The sequence below is a fragment of the Drosophila santomea genome, unplaced genomic scaffold (genome assembly GCF_016746245.2).
Source record: "Drosophila santomea strain STO CAGO 1482 unplaced genomic scaffold, Prin_Dsan_1.1 Segkk89_quiver_pilon_scaf, whole genome shotgun sequence".
In the NCBI taxonomy this organism is placed as follows: Eukaryota; Metazoa; Arthropoda; class Insecta; order Diptera; family Drosophilidae; genus Drosophila; species Drosophila santomea.
This window is the reverse complement of record NW_025319024.1, coordinates 19,223-36,116: the sequence shown is the minus strand read 5'-3', so window position 1 is coordinate 36,116 and position 16,894 is coordinate 19,223. Positions and strand designations below refer to the sequence as shown.

Here is a 16,894-nt window from a genome sequence, read left to right as displayed (position 1 = left end):
TTCCGGGCTAGGGCATTCTAGGACTTTCGCGTTGGCTCAGTTTTTAAGAAATGAGCAGCGTCTAAAAAGAGATGAAGCCTTAAAAGCGAGATACGATTCGATGATCCAGGAATATCTCGACTTAAAGCACATGCGACAAGTTCTTCCTACCCATGATTGCAGCGCCTATTATATGCCACATCACGCCGTCTTAAAACCGGAGAGCGTAACTACTAAACTCCGTGTACTATTCAATGCCTCCAGCACTTCATCGAATGGTACCAGTTTTAATGATATTCTTCATGCTGGCCCTGTCTTACAGTCCGACTTGACCATTCAAATTCTGAAGTGGCGCTATATCCGATACGTGTTCAGCGCCGATATCGAAAAAATGTATCGGCAGATCTGGGTATATCCGAAACACACTCCATTCCAGCGAATACTTTTCCGTAACAATAGAGGGGAAATCAGAGATTTGAATTGAAAACAGTAACTTTTGGAGTCAATTGCGCGCCTTTCCTGGCCATCCGAGTACTGCAGCAGCTTGCAGCTGACGTAGAACTCAGCCATCCAAAAGCTAGCAATATCATTCGAAATTTCATGTATGTGGATGATGTTCTAGCCGGAGCGGACTCCACGGAAGAGGCTCAGCTCATAGTGCAAGAGCTCCGAGACGCTCTGAAGTTTTAGCGGCCATTCAGAGCAACCATTATTTAAATACTGATTTTCTCGAGATCGATGCAGAAAGCACTGCCAAAACCCTCGGTATTCGCTGGAAGGCAACCTCCGACGAATTCTTCTTCGTCCCGCCAGAGTTGGCTATTGAAAAGTCCTTTACAAAACGCCAAGTCCTGTCCCAAATTGCCAAATTGTTCGACCCTGCAGGCTGGTTAGCGCCGTTTATCGTTCGAGCTAAAATTTTCATGCAGGAGATTTGGCTGCAGGAGCTTGGGTGGGACGAAAACATTCCAAATGAGCTTTTTCAGCGATGGATTAATTTTCTTCGAAGTTATTCGGTTTTCGGTTTTTTGCTTGTCTATTTCATCTTTTACTGCTCCAGTGATAGTTCACAAGATCTTGGATTCAAGGAGGCAAGTGTGTTTTAAGGTTTTGCCTAAGTCCATCGAGGCAGATGCGGTCGAATGCTTGATATACATCGAGGAATATCGCGTTGCAATATTATCTACTCTCGAAGGCTGTTAACTTGTTCGAGCTGGCATTTTTCGAATAATTTGGAAAGGCATGACATTAAACTTATTGGTCTGTAGGATGGCGGAATCGTGTGATGTTTTCCGGGCTTAGGTATCATTATATTGATTGATTTTTTCCATTTACTTGGATAGTAGCCGAGGCTTATGATTATTAGGTCGCCGCCTGGAGCCTTTTTTGGTTTTAGCTTCCTAATGACTTTTGTAGTCTCATTCGGCTGAAACGAAGTTGGCGTAGGTTTCAAATCGGAGTGGATTTGGGGAAGAACATATGCATCTGCTGAGGGGTTCGGCTGAAAGATGCCCCTTAAGGTGTAAGCCAAATTTTTGTCACTGCGGTCCCAGCGACCTGAAGAATTTCTTATCGGGGTGATGGTTTCAATTGGAGAGCTTAGATTTGGGTGAGCCCTTTACAAGGGATGCTTTGCACTGTTGGCGAGAGTTTTCCAATATAGTTTAGTTGGGCATTTAAAGCATCTTGCTTCAGAGTCCGGGTTAGATTGCGGGTGGCTTCATTAAGACGTTGCTTTGAGCATGGCGATGTCGCAGACGCCTCTTTTCCTGAACCAGGTGTTCAATTTGCAGCTTTTCCAGCCGGATGATCTGTGCGGTAGAAGGTGTACCCTCTTATATGGAAGTTATATCGCCCAGTGAGGTGCGTTTCAAGCAGCAGCATGGCGTCGATGTGATGAATTTAGTAACTGCGCTTTTTCAGGTTTATGCCGTGAAATGCCGTTGTCATCCACATGGAAATACGTAGTTTGTCCATTTATTATTTGGACTGTTGTGCTACAAGCAACTGAATCACCATGTTCTGGTTCTGGACAAGGGTTTGCATAGTTGTTTTCATAAACGACATAAGTTCCGTCATACCTTGTTGCATGGTGACGAAAATAGTTTCGAAATTGCTTTGCGGCTGCCTTGGAACCTGCGTGTGGCTAGAGTGGATTTTCCATGTCTTTTCGTAGTGCTTCTGCGTAGGAGATGCCCTTAGTGGTGTTTAGCGGACCGAATGAAGATCTGGCTGCCCTGCCGAAAAATACGTCTGGGGTACTTTTTGGGCAATGATACGCATTTTGCGTATTTTGTTGAAGCGCAGCTGTGGCTCGTTTCATGCGACTCTTCAACTTCTTGTAGACCGCACAGCCTCTGTAGTTTGCCGTATGGTATCCTCCACAGTTGCCACATTTTTTCTTTAAGGGGTCTTCTTTGTTTTCGGGGCAGTTTACGAAGTAGTGAAAGTCTCCGCAGACTACGCAAACTGCACTAAGTTGCAGTATGTCTTTGTGTGTCCATACTCCTGGAAGTTTGTGCATTGTACAGGGCCCTTGCGTTTGTGTGGTTCTTACACGGTGATCCTTCGATGCAGTTGGAGCTGCAGCTTGTAGTTCCGGTGCACTTCGTTTTTCTTTAAGGCTTTGCTATCTGGTTCGAGCTCGACCATGCACAGTGGGCCAGGCTGCCCAGCTAGCGGAACTTTAGTAATAACTCAAGTAAACAAAAACAGATTTGACTGAAACTGTATATTTTGGACTTTTAATAAATTTGTTATATATTTCTAATCAGAAATTAATCGAATTAATTAAATCTGATTTATTTAAATTGTTTTTGAAATTAAGCAAAAGCCCAGCCACGGTTTTATCAAAATTGAATTCTTTACAATTAGTGTTAAAAGTTTTCGACATAGCCGTTATATACGGATCCGATGAAACAAGTAAGCCGTTCACAACATCCTCCATTGTATTACTCCTTTTGTCCTTACGGGAATGGTTTAGTCGAGTGTTTCTGAAATCTTTATTTCTGGCTTCAAGTGCTTCTTCAGACATTATACCAATAGGAAGTGCAACAATGTTGTTGTCTGCTCCGTGTATTAAAACTTTGTGCACAGATGACGGCATATAATACGAAGTATATTTTTCTACAAAGATTTTAGCTGTTTCGACATTTCACCTAAAAGCGCCACAGACTTTACAGTTCGTCGAAGTTGGAAAGTCTCACACGATACATAATTGCTAAAATCAACTTGAACAAGAGTGAACAAGGTTAATTATAGTCCAAATAAGCTAGTATCAAGCATAATGCCATACCTGGTATAATAACAAACTTCAAACACTTTTTTCTACTAAACATAAAAACACGGGTCACAAACACATTGTTTTTATTTAGAACATACCTTTTCCCAAAGTTAACAGAAGTTGATGAATAAAATTGTTTTACTTTGTTTCAATTAAAAGTTAATCAACAAACACGAAACTGTACGCCAAATATTTGCAGACCACCTGCTGAAACATATGCTCACTTTAAAAGCTCACAGCTGATGATGTAAACAAACAACAACTCTTATACAAACTATTTTATGATTAGACGGATATTGCCAGTTAAAAAAACCAAAAATAAATACCATATTTAAACATTTAAAAAGTGACTTTTGTCCCGCTAGAAAAATCATTTGGCCCACTGTGAAATGGAGAGTGGTTTCGGCTTTTTGTTTTTGGTAATAATGTTACTACAATTTTTGGCACAAAAGCCCTTGGCTTTAAGGGCTCAATATTATTGTTGTGTAAATACCAAACTCAGTATAAGTTTAGATTTATTTAGATCGTTCCGATTTTTGTCTAGTATTACACCGGTATCGATTTGACATTGAAAATATCGATAATGGCGTGGCCAGATCAACCTGTGTGACCATAGCGACAATATGCACATAGTAAGCTTACTGTACGATACGAATATCGATAGCGTTGACAACTGCCACGTATGACCGGTTGCCATCGCTGGTCAAGTTCTGTTTCGTAAAACGTTCTTTTTCACCAAGCCAACAGCCGATATAGTCGTGCTTAAAGAAAGTGTGTTAAAAGTTAAAAAAGTGTGAAGTATTGATTCACGTGTAACCGTCGGTTGGTGCGCAGCAATAATTGATTCTCATCAGTGACGAATCCCAATAAACAACTTTCAGATTGCGGATTTCGGGGCACAGGTATGCCTAAGTTGCTGCCCATGCAACGCGTTCATTAATTAGTTCGATTTCACAGATTGTGCCCCACGTATAGACTTTTAAGGAGTTAAGAAGGTTCAGGAGAGAGAAGTTCGAGTGATAACCTAAAACATCTAAAGCGTCCCGAGAAGCACCCCTCAGGGTGAACTCCTAGGAGGGGTTCTTCAGCCCGTAAAGATGGAAACTTAGCACGGATGCGTTGCTACGAATTTGATGCGGCGGATAGATCGCGTCTCAGCAAGAAGCACCCCAGCAGGATGTATTGCTTTCATGTCATAGTTTTTTTGTTGCTGAGATGACCAATGTCTTGGACTGCGAGCCGTGTCAGCTCCAACCTCAATTTCATATATTTTCGGCAAAATAAATGAAGTATTAATGCATAAATGTTTATTTTTGAGTAAATTTATAGAATAATTGTTTATTGTTTATTATTATCCTAAATCGGTAACGAATTTGTTATGGCTAAGAAGTAAGTGAAGGCGAGCGCTAAAGGTTTTCGAGAAGTTGTCATGTCAAAACGGGGCAAGAGTCTGCCTATTTAAGCTACCCACATCGAAGATCAATCTTCATCGTTGGAGCCATTCTGAGTGAGTTATAAAAACACCGACCTTATGGAGCGGTTATTCCTATGATCTCTTACAAATGCCTTACGAATCGAAATGAAATTTTTGTAGATTAAAAAAAAAAAACTAAACTATTCGCTATTCGTATGAAATCTTGCTTTACGGTATTATTCGAAATCAATTACAATTAGCCGATAGAAAATTCTTTACGATTAGGAATAAAAGAGTAGTTTACGATTTTCTTGAAAACAATTACAACTATAAATGAAATTCAACTTTGAAATATTCTCAAAAGAACTATTACTTGTAAATATTATATAGTTGCTCTAAATCATTGAAACTTAACTATAGTAGCTCAAGGCTTAATTAGTCACTATCCTTTGTTCACAACTCTCATAAATATCTTCATGCAAATAAGAATAAGTGATTATATTAAAGCATTCATATACTATATTTTTATATACCGTATTAAGATATGTTCTTAAACTATCGAAAAAATAATGAAATATGATTAAAACAATGAATACCTAAAACATAAACAATAGAACTCTGTTGATGTACCCGTGATCGTAGGGTATCAAAGGGGTCACCGGAGATATGCTTCCAAGGAAGGTGATCATAGGTTGGGCGGGCTAAATGCGACCAAAAGACCATCAGTGGCTTCGCTTTCTCTGACTTTCTCTCAGCCTTTCTTACTCTTTAGCTTACTTCTCGAATTTATTTATTCTCTTCCCTTCTTCATTTATTCTCTCTTGTCGCTAGCTCGCTATATTCTGGTCTTTATATAATTAATGTGTAGTCAGTGATAGGAACTGTGTACGTAAGACCACCACCCCAAAAGCGAGCACCGCAACCACAGATTTCTCCGGAGCCAAAACACTTCTACACGCTACAATTGCTGGTTTTTAGTTGATAGGTGTAGAAGTGCTTTTTTGTTTCCTCCAGGTACTTAGACACAGCTCGGGAGTGTTCTTTGGACTTCGTTTGAACTTTGGTTTCGTGAATGTTCAGTTTAATAAGCGGAACAACATGGAAATTATCGTCCCCTACCAGCGTTTGAGTTTTTTCCCTTTTATAAATGGGGTGAGGGCTTTGGTTTCTTTTGGGTCCCCTGCCCCAACTGTGCTTGGTTGCTTTCCGCCTCTGCTAAGATGGATAAACAGTTATCATTCTAACTCCTAGTTTGTTCGTTGCTTTTGTGGTTTATTACCAACCGTGTTTAGTGGACTAAGCTTGCGTTTAATCTGGATGTAGCGATCTATACCGCTCTGTATAACAGAGACCACTTGTTGCTTATAGAAGCTTACGGTTATTGTTGCAATTGTATTTTGCTCTCCAGCTGTTGGCACCGAATTCGCCATAATGTTAGTTGGTTTAGTAGTTGGTTGTGCTTTCGCTGCGACTGCAGTAATTGTAGCACTGCTAGTTGTTGGGTCTTCTTCCATAGAGGCCGGCGGTGGTGTGGCAGCTCCATGATGTAGGAGTTGGGGTGATCAGAGTGGGTGAGCAAGAGCTCGCTCTCATGCTGTCGACGGTCAGTAGAGCCGGGTTGCTCATTAATGACTTGCTTAAGAAGTAAGAGAAACAAGCGTTTCTTGGATTTACAGTGCTTCTACGCTCGCTCTTTAAATCTCTGCTCATTTTTCAAGCTTATTACGCGTGGCACTTATTAATTTAAAACAAATATGCACTAGTCTTAGTCATAACACTAGTTAGTAATATTCTTTGAGGAATGTATTTTTGTTTGATTAGTTAGCGTCTTTTCTTACGAGATTTAAATTTAAGTTCAAATTTGAATTTTAACAACAACAATTCATTATATTATATAATTGGCCGAAAAAAAAAAAGGTATGTAACTCACGTTTTTCCGCCTGTGATCGTGCAGCAAACACGGGGTGCGATTTCAGTACGACGGCATACGTTTCGACTACTTCTGACAGCGGCGTCGTTAGAAATAGTTAAGTTTCGCGCAGCGTTTAATATCACGACCGGTTTTCTCGATAAATCGATATAAGGATCGATCGATATAAAAGAGCTAGATGAGGAAAGATAGAAGTATCGGCTATCAGCCCGAGAGAACATCAAAAGGATTCAGAACGAAACTAGGAAGTGATAAAGAGAACCTAATATGGAACCTTTATTCTTAGCATCGAACTTTTTCATCATCCGGCCAAAAATTTCCAAAACATATGGTCGAAAATAGCTCATTTTGATTTTGTATATAAAACAATATATCTGTTGATGTTTAATCAGGGGAAGCCGAGAAACGAAGTTTCTGTCAGTGCAGACAAATCGGATTCCCGATCTTCCTCCACAACTGATTGAACGGATTGCTCCGAATCTTTTTTACATTTGAGGATTTACTGCGAACGACAACTGATCAGCTATGTTGATCACTTGCCGGAGGCTGCTGCGCCTTCCCCTTTGGCAGTCTTCACTTTGGTGATTGCTCTAATAGATTTAGGCTATTGTTGGGTTTGGCAGCTGCCAGAAATCCCTCACTTGTTATTTGTAAGCATGAGAACTTTGGAGACACAGGTCAAAAGCATTACCTTTGTTATCAATGCAGATCAGATGCGTGAGCATCTAAGATCTTCTACGCTCTCATTTTTTTATTTTTTTTTTTGGCAAATCGGGAGACCACTAACAAAAATGTAAAAAATGTCAAAACATGAATCGACAAACTTGCGCTGCTTCTGCTTCTACCGCCCAAAACTGCCACACTTGATATTTTTTCACATATCTGTTAGTCTTGTAAATTTTCTCTTGACTATCAGACTTGGGTATCAGATAGTCGGGGAACTCGACTATAGCATTCTCGTTTTCATATAAGAAAGATAATAATTTCCAATTTTGTCCAAACTTTTGGGGATAAGGAAGTACTTAAAGTAATGTAAGTTTAATTTTTCATCATCAACGTTGAGCTCAGACTTTTGTGCGTGCTTCCCGATTCCTAAGATCTTTATTTTAGCCCATCGCAGTTTTATTGACGACCAATGAAACCTTTATAGGTTGCGTTTTATTAAATCAATTTCTTTATTTTCAATTGTCTGAGCCTCTTTGCGATCATTTTGTATCGCTTTTATTTAAGGTACGCAGAATCTCGCTGATGTATTTAATTTATAATTTCATTCTAATTTGCAAACAAATTTTTAGAACATTGTATTTACAATAAACATGGGGAATTAATAGGTAACTAGTCGCAAGTACTATTTTTCCTTTTGAAGTTCCACAAGCTATTATAAAATCTATACGTAAAGGAAATGGAGAACAATCATGGGTTGTACGGTTGGGTCTAGCTTTTATAGTTCCTGAGATCTCGACGTTCATACGGACGGACAGACAGACGGACAATGCCAGATCGACTTGGCTATGGATCCTGATCAAGAATATAAGTTTACACAATCACCCAGCAGAAATTCATAAAACAGTAAATATAGTCGTAAGCCTAGCTCAATAGTTAGTTATAGAGCAAGCTTTAGAGATAAGAATATTGCGGCACTTGTTATTCTTAGTCGATCGAGCTTTAGAGATAAGAACTCTTTTGTACATGCTCCAGTGGACTTTTGGAGATCATCAGCGCCGGTCATCACCACGCAAACTTACTCGAAGTCAACTCAGCCAACGCATCCCACGTTGATATTACATAATTAATCGGCCACGCTAGACAACGAGCCGAATAAATAAATATTGTTTCTAAAACTATTCAATAAAATCTCTTAATTGGCGCCCAAACGCATATTAGAACCTACGATAAATAATTATAAATAAAAACCAAAAGGAGCATCCGGAGACAACCAGCGGCATTGGCTTATCAGCTCTAACGTAAATAATAACCTGATTTAACGAACTTACATAAAAAAATAATAGTTTACTAGGACCATTCTACTTTATAACTTTTTGTTAAGCACTACTAATATATTGTAAGTATAACGCTTATCGAGCGAGTCCAAAATACCAATACTTTTTATTACACTATATTTGCAAAGAGTATTGATGACAAAAATACATAAGTGATAGTGATAACCTTATAGACGACCTCGCGTCAAGGTTGGATAAGTGGTCAGTGCTCCAGGCAAGTAGGCAAAACAGTGTAGAAGATATAATAAGTCGTCAGAAAAATATTGGTGGTCAAGAACAAATACAGCTAGTGAAATGGCGTTTAGTGAAGCTCAGTTAAAGGCAATCGTCGAGAGTGCGGTTACAGGTGCGCTCGCAGTCCAAAAGCAATCATTTGAAATACAGTTGCAGGAGATTAACGAACGAATCAGCAAATTAACAGTGAACACTCCAGAGGTAGAAACTTATGTAGATGCTGAAATTAATCCAGGTATTGTTTCTAAAGAACCTCTAGATATAGTTAAATCTCTGACAGATTTTGAGGGTAAAAGTAAAACATACGTGTCGTGGAGAAAAGAGGCTTATGTCGCTTTTAAAGTTTTTGAAAACTACGAGGAAAGTTCAACATTCTACCAAGCGCTTGGTATTTTTTTTTTTATTTTTTTTTTAATTCCGTTTATTCCTCTCGGGAACTTAGGGCTTTTACGAGAGCTTTCCATCTAACTATATTTTGAGCTGTCTGTTTTGCACTTGCCCATGTGGTGTTTATTTGGGCTAGTTCTTGGTGATCGGTTCTTCTCCAGGTTGCTCTTGGCCTTCCTACTCGCCTGCTTCCTTGGGGGTTCCAGTCTAGTGCCATCCTCACTATGCTACTCGGGTTTCTTCTGAGAGCGTGCCCTATCCACATCCATTTTTTCTTCCTTATTTGTATGTGAATCGGGGACTCGTCTGTAACGCGCCACAGTTCTGTGTTGGATATTCTGTTTGGCCAGAATACCCCACATATGACTCTCAGGCATTTGTTGCTCAAAGCTTCTGCGTTATTTTCTTCGTGGCGAGCCATGTCTCACTTCCGTATAGCAGTATGGATTTCACACACGCATTGTAGATCCTGAGCTTTGTTCGTCGGCTTATTTGTCGGTCTCTTATGCGGTATAATCTCCCAAATGCTGAGCGGGCTTTGCCAAGACGACTGGAGACATCATCATCCACTCCACCACTGTTGGATATGATGGTGCCAAGGTATGGGAAACTGGTAATGAACTCGATTGGGTTCCCATTTATGTTGATGTTTCCTTGGCTGGAGTGGTTGAAGCGCATAGCTTTTGTTTTCGCTATGTTTATCTCGAGCCTTACGCTGCTGGCTATCCTGACGTCACTTTTCCTCTGTATCTCGTCGAGTCTGTGCGATATGAGACAGATGTCGTCTGCGTAGTACAAGTCCTCAAGTTGTCTGGTGAGGTTCCACGTAATTCCGCGCTTGGAAGAGCATTAACTCGTCGACTACGATGTTATTATGCGTAGTGTATTTTCCTGGTCTACGCAACTCCTGTGTGATCTGAAGCCTGCCTGTTCGTCTTGGATTGTTAGCTCAATTCTTTCCAGGAGGCGTTCGTTCAGAAGTGTAGCTAAGATCTTGTAGCTGGTGTTGAGCAGTGTTATCCCTCTCCAGTTGTTGCAGTCACTAAGGTCGCCAGGTAAAATAAAAGGTCCAGCAAACACTGTATTGGCTTCTTTTAATACTCCGTTACATTTCAAAGCAATAATCAGCCGTCTTGATTTCACATATGGCGAAAAAAGACCGATCTACCTAATCGAACAAGAGCTATCAACTTTGCGGCAGGGTGACATGACACTTACTGAGTTCTATGATGAAGTCGAGAAGAAAGTGACTCTACTTACTAACAAGACAATAATGACATTCAATAGTGCCTTGGCGATGTCACTGAACGAAAAGTATAGGGTGGACGCTTTACGTGTTTTTATAACCGGAGCGAAGAAATTGTTGAGCGATGTTCTTTTTGCAAAAAGTCTCAAAGGTTTACCAACTGTTCTCGCTTTAGCACAAGAGGTCGAATCCAACCATGAGCGTTACCAATTCGCCCTTAATTATTCTAAAGGTTTTGGAGGTAGAGGTCAGAAAACCGACCAAAGGGAAAATGATAGGGATAGGAATTCGATCACGCCAATACAAAACAAAAACCCATATTTTAGCAAGCGCCAGGTGCCTACTTATGGTAACCAGGAAAGACAAGATCCAGTCCAGTTAACAAATGTATCCTGATGTATCCATACGCTCTAGAAGATCTGGCAATTTTGGACATCCTCCATTCCCGACTCAGGGAAATATTTGGCCACCCCAACAACAAAATTCTTGGCCATGTCAGCAACAAAATTCTTGGCCATCTCAGCATCAAAATTTTTGGCCATTTCAACAACATAATATTTGGCCATCTCAACAGCAAAACACAGGTCAGGCTCAGGGACATGTTGGTTATCCACAAGCATCAAAAAGACCAAATAGTGGCAGTGCAAGGGTTACAGGGCCAAAACAGCAGAGGATCAACCACTTAGTTCATGAGAACGGTCAATGCGATGAAGACACCGACGATTATCAACAGGAGGCAGAAGCGGAGGTTGAGGATTTTGAGGACGAACTAATAAGTTACGATCATGTTCATTTTTTAGCCACAAATACCTGCTACCATACATAGAAAGAGAGATAGCAGGGAGAACCATAAAACTTTTGATTGACACCGGGGCTTCAAAAAATTACATACGACCTCTCCCTGAATTGAAAAACATAATGTCGGTACAAAATAGGTTTACTGTAAAGTCGCTTCATGGTTGCAACACCGTCGAGCATAAATTAAACTATTTAACACAGATGTTCAATTCTTTATACTTCCCAATCTCTCTAGTTTTGACGCAATAAAGGGATACAGGGAAATGCAACGTTAGATTTCATGAACAGAACCTTGAATATCAACAATGAAGTTGAATCAATTCAGTTTTTGTCATGTAACAGCGTAAATTTTACCAACATAGAGGATATCGTGGTACCAAATCAGATATCTAAAAAAGTCTTTTTTCTTCGTTCGATGAAAAACAATATTCTGATTTTGAGAAACTAAAAAACGTTCTTGTCTCTGAAAATGTAATGCCATTGTATCCCGATTATAGAAAACCCTTTGACTTAACTACAGACGCTTCGGCTGTTGGCCTGGGTGCAGTCTTATCACAGGAAGGCAAGCCTGTTACAATGATTTCAAGAACGTTACAGGATAGAGAGCTTAATTTTGCTACAAATGAACGGGAACTTTTGTCCTTCGTTTGAGCTTTAAAGTCTCTTTGGAACTATCTATATGGTGTCAAAAATTTAAACATTTTTACAGACCACCAACCGTTACCTATGTTGCCGATGTACTATCCAGGCAGGCTATTCATGTTCTAGAAAACGAGCCCCAGTCAGACATGGCAACAATACATAGCAAAATTTCTTTGAATTATACAAATGAAACTATCGACAAGCCGGTTAATTGTTTCAGAAACCAAATAGTAATAGATGAGGGCACCGCAGACTCAATCCGAACTTTTCTTATTTTCAGGAGCAGGGCAGCACAGGAGAATGTTAAACAAATTCTTCAATACTACTTTTTCCCTAAAATGTCACAATTAGCCGCTAGTTTTGTAGCTAACTGCTTGGTTTGTCAAAAAGCCAAGTACGACCGCCATCCGCAAAAGCAAATCCTTGGGAGAACACCGATTCCCTCACATCTAGGCGAGAAATTGCACATTGATATATTTTCCACGGACAGGAAGTACTTTTTGACATGTATTGCCTCTCGAACGATAACTGATTTAGAACCTGCAATTATGCAATTGATGAACTTCTATTCCCATTCAAAGACAATATTTTGTGACAATGAACTGATAAACTCCGAGTCAATCAAGTCACTTTTAATAAATCGTTTCAATGTGGAGATAGCGAACGCACCACCACTTCATAGTACGTCAAACGGACAGTTGGAAAGGTTTCACAGCATGCTTTTAGAATTTATTTTTCCTTTAAACATTATTTCCGCGTCATCCTCTTTAAAACAGTTTAAAGTATGTGATGAAATGCTAGACCCGAATGATTTTAAAAACTTAAAATACCGAAAAAAAAATGAGAAAACAAAACGGCATAATGTCAGTATAGCGCACTCACTCTAATTAGATTTGAATTCGAATTTCTGATAAAAAATTACTAATGTTATCAATAACCTTTTGTAATTCTGTTAAACGAAATAACAAGGTTAATACTTGCAATCAATAAGCGTTTTACTTATATCACTGAAAAAAATTTATTATTAAATTAGGCTTCAAACACTTGTTAAACTTAATTATTGTCAAAACTGTTGTATTAAAACTGTAACTAGCTCCTAAGTAGCATAGAAGAGGGAATTAAGAATGTATTAATTTCTAAAGACATAAGGATGCGGCTAACTATGCGCTTAGTTACTGAAACGCCGAAATGATTAATATATACCAGCACACGCCATCCAGCATGCGTTCAATAAATACATTTTGATGGTAAACATGATAAACAAACATCAGTGTCATAATTGTCATAATTGTTAGAGATAAGAACTCTTTTGTACATGCTCCAGTGGAAACTTACTCGAAGTCAACTCAGCCAACGCATCCCACGTTGATATTACATAATTAATCGGCCACGCTAGACAGCGAGCCGAATAAATAAGTATTGTTTCTAAAACTATTAAATAAAATCTCTTAATTTATACATATATACTTTATATGGTCGGAAACGCTTCCTTCCTACCTGTTACATATTTTTCAACAAATCTAGAGTTTTAGGAGTTACGGGTATACAAATTATTAAAAATGTATTTTAAATTACGTGATGGTCTTATATGCTTAACTGGACGTATCTACTCCTTCCAACAGAATGAGAACCAAGGCTCTAATGTTTTATTGTGTAACGGGAACTCAATTTCAAACTCTAACTCTTCTAATTTATCTCTCTTTGTTCTATACCAAATAACATTTTGCTTTGAAATGGCTAAATACTGTGGTGTCGTGAGTTATTTATTACATGCTCTACTTCATCTATCGCAAGATCCCAATATAAACCTTTTTCTGGTTAGATCAGATTAGCTATCATAGGTCCAAGACTTCAATTAATTCTTTCAACATGGCCGTTTGCCTGAGCTGAAACAGTTGCAATTATAATATGCTTACTGTTGCAGTCTACCATAAACTCATCAAATTCTTTGGAGGTGAAACAACTTCCCTGTCTGAAATTAGCTATAAGCACTAAAGTAATCTTTCAAAGCCAGAGATTTGTGGTTATGTTGTATATAAACGTACGAATTTTGTGCAACCGTCGAATGCCATAAAAATAGGTTTCTTTAATGTACCCGAAGCGAGCAGACCATAGTGATCGATATGAATCAGTTTAAAAGGTTAGCTGCCTTTTGGAAAACAATGCAAAAATATAACAAAAATATGCAATAAATATAAATAACATCCATCATTTTGTCTCTGCGTATATGGCCAATCTCATTGTGGTATTTATAAAGAATATGTTCTTCCATATTCGCAGGGAGATATAATAATAATCTGCCGTCGTTATTTTTCCTATAATTAGTTAATTTTTCTCAAACTGCTTTTTAATTTTTTGAACCTTCAGATTTTTGGCTTAAGAAATTACAAAATTTCTTTAAATATTATGGTTTCCACTACTTAAATATGTGTAAATCTGCTAAGAGCGTATACGTGCTGCATTTTGTTTCCCTCTCTGGCAATATGCGGATTTAGGTTAATTTTGTTAAGCGTTAATGTAAGCGAATTACAATTAGTTATTATTTTAAAACGTTACACATTTAAGTATACTCAAATTCTACGCAACGCGTAAATTTCGTCTTTGTAATCATAGATATCTAACACTGGTGCCTGTACAGGTCATTCAGGTCATGAGTGGAATAGGTGCCTAATTGAAACTTTGTTTTCTATAGTCGATGCATGATCTTATGCCTCCTGTTTTTGTAATACTAATACTAATACTTTTGGTGAAGCATATTCAGATTTACTAGGTTGTATAATTCTTTTTCTTAAGAAGTCTTCTAGCAACTGCTTAAGCTTTTCGTTTTTCGAATAGCCGAGTCGCCGTTTTGACGATTTCAAACTTAACTTTTTTTTGCATTTAGTAACTTTGGTTTGTAACGAACTGATTTTATTGGTCTGCTCGCTACGAGATACGTCCGGCTATCTCAGAAGATTTCGTGTGTTCGTCCAACCAAATTTATATTAAAACGTGATCAGCCAGTAACAACACTTTGAAGTTCTCGTTTCTTTGATCTTTATTCTTGCCTATGATTATACTGTGATTCTATTATCCGGTGACGTGTCCGCTTTCCCGTCGTGGAACTGGACCCTTGCCTGGTACTGCCGCGCCCACACGCGGTTGAAGGTGAGAGGAAAGGCTGTGGGCTTAGGGAAGCGAACTCACGGTAGCTAACGGCTGCGATACCCAAGGCAAACGCGTGGTGAAACAACAACACGCGAACCCCACGTCTGGTTCGGACTGGTGGCGCCGGTACCACGCCTGCTTGAATCGCACGGACACACCAGGCTAACCGGTTCAAGTACGCGGTCTCTTACAGAGTCCACCAGGTCTACACCACAATCCCTGCCGCTTTTCCTGTGCCCTTCTTGGTTTGGCTTCGCCTGCTGGATGCCTCTGGGCTACTCGTGCTTCGTCGAACTCGACATCAGCTACCTGCGTCTCAATTCGGAGACTTTTCTCGACCCGAACGTCTTGACGTAGAGATCTTGCTCCTTATTGACTACCACGGCTGTAGCTCCTCTGCTGACTTCGTTCTTACGTTGTTGACTGGTATACTTGTTCTCCTTGACTGTCCAGCTTTCAGCGATCGGCCTGCTTATAAAGACCTTCTTTAACTGTTTATCCCTCATGTCTCCAGTCTCCGAATCCAAAGCCCACGGTTTTACCGTTGGCCCGGTCCAAAGTCCATCTTGGTCTGATCCAAAGTCCAGCCGATACCGTTATTCTCCTTACCCTGAACCGTTGACGCATACTGTTGTCTTGCCGTCCTGCTTGTGCCATCTCCCTCTGGTTCTCCAAGTTCACTCCTTCACACCGTGTGTTCTTCAAGTTCTTTTTCTACCGGATCTGTTTCTCCAAATTCTATTTCTACCGGTTCGGTTTCTTATCGGCTTTGCACTACCGTTACTACGCGTTGACTTGTTACATAACTGGCAACAGCAGGGCCTCTTCATGCAATCTTTACTCGCATTTGTTAATTAATTTTCAGCTAATACCAGTTCAACTGTTTTCTTGCTAACGTTGCCCTTACTGAGTGGATTACGGTTTAATCGAGATTTTTCTGGTTTATCAATGACTTTGAAAGTGTTGCATTAAATTTAATCGTTATTTTCCGTATTCATTTGGGTTTCCAAAGAATCAACTGTAACCATCTTCAAGGCGTTTGGATCTAACTTTAGCTAGAAAGCGTCCATTGTTCCCAAGTGTAACATCATGGCTCATAGACTCGTTTGGTACAATATGCTAATAAGAACAACATTTTATTCTTCTATTGAAAATATAGCATACAATTCTAAAATAATTCTTTAATACAGCCTCTTTTTGGCTTGCGCCAATCTCTAGCGCATACGCATCAAAAATAGTTCCAGATTATGGACCTTCGTAATGTTGTGGAACTGTACGTTCCAGTCTCGAGCACATAGGCAACGGTCAAAGTCGATTGTTAGTTCCTTTGGTAATGAAAGTAATGCTGCCCGGGCGATCCTTAAGGGCTGTTTTACTTTTCCTTTTTCGATCCATTGTGGCTGTTCTTCTTCCGATTTTGTAAAATGTGGTGGTGGCTTGTGCCGTGTGCTTCTGGTGAAATGACCTGCAAGCGCGAAGTTTGCTGTCCGAGAGCTCCAAGCCAAGTTTTCAGCTGAACAACGTCAAATTAATTAAGATCTTTGTCAGGCTTTGTGAAAAAGGGCCACTTTTTATGTTGTAAAAGACTATTACGCACTTTTGCGTAACTGTAATTCAATTGTTCCCTTCAACAAAGGACAATGTTGTGCTTAATTCTAACGGCTATTTGTGCTTATTAATCTTTTGCTTTCTGTGGGTCTCATACGTATCTATTACCTCGTACATATGTCCCATTACATTAATAACATTTACAATTTAGGCAACGTATTCTATTCACAGAACCTTTGGTTTTTTTTTAGAAAAACATTCGATTAGATTTCTTTGTTTGTTAATT

At 39.4% G+C, this 16,894-nt stretch overlaps 1 protein-coding gene and 1 long non-coding RNA gene across 4 annotated transcripts in view; one reads left to right on the top strand and one right to left on the bottom strand.

The window, feature by feature from the left end:
- The window catches only part of LOC120457905 (acetylcholine receptor subunit alpha-like), a 73,696-nt gene that overhangs the window by 45,625 nt on the left and 11,177 nt on the right, over positions 1-16,894 (bottom strand). The gene's annotated exons all lie outside the window — the stretch shown is intronic.
- LOC120457906 lies at positions 3,883-4,601 on the top strand. Its single transcript, XR_005617150.2, has 2 exons — positions 3,883-4,164; positions 4,220-4,601. It is a non-coding gene; the product is annotated as an uncharacterized LOC120457906 (long non-coding RNA).